Here is a 736-nt window from a genome sequence, read left to right on the forward strand (position 1 = left end):
TCTTCGGATCCTTATGAGTCCGGCAGTCTTTCTACCTTTGATTGAGTTAGGTTGAGATAACCTAAGTCTCATTTCGATCTTCGGATCCTTATGAGTCAGTCAGTCTGCCAGCCTTTGAGTGAGTTAGGTTGAGATAACCTAAGTCTCATTTCTATCTTCGGATCCTTATGTGTCCTGCAGTCTGTCTGCCTTTGAGTGAGTTAGGTTGAGATAACCTAAGTCTCATTTCAATTTTCGGATCCTTATGAGTCCGGCAGTCTGTCTGCATTTGAGAGAGTTAGGTTGAGATAACCTAAGTCTCATTTCGATCCTCGGATCCTTATGAGTCCGGTAGTCTGTCTGCCTTTGAGTGAGTTAGGTTGGGATAACCTAAGTCTCATTTCGATCGTCGGATCCTTATGAGTCCGGCAGTCTGTCTGCATTTGAGAGAGTTAGGTTGAGATAACCTAAGTCTCATTTCGATCCTCGGATCCTTATGAGTCCGGCAGTCTGCCAGCCTTTGAGTGAGTTAGGTTGAGATAACCTAAGTCTCATTTCGATCTTCGGATCCTTATGAGTCCGGCAGTCTGTCTGCCTTTGAATGAGTTAGGTTGAGATAACCTAAGTCTCATTTCGATCTTCGGATCCTTATGAGTCCGTCAGTCTGTCTGCATTTGAGTGAGTTAGGTTGAGATAACCTAAGTCTCATTTCGATCTTCGGATCCTTATGAGTCCGTCAGTCTGCATGCCTTTGAGT

This window comes from Ipomoea triloba, chromosome 16 (assembly GCF_003576645.1).
Source record: "Ipomoea triloba cultivar NCNSP0323 chromosome 16, ASM357664v1".
NCBI classification, from domain to species: Eukaryota; Viridiplantae; Streptophyta; class Magnoliopsida; order Solanales; family Convolvulaceae; genus Ipomoea; species Ipomoea triloba.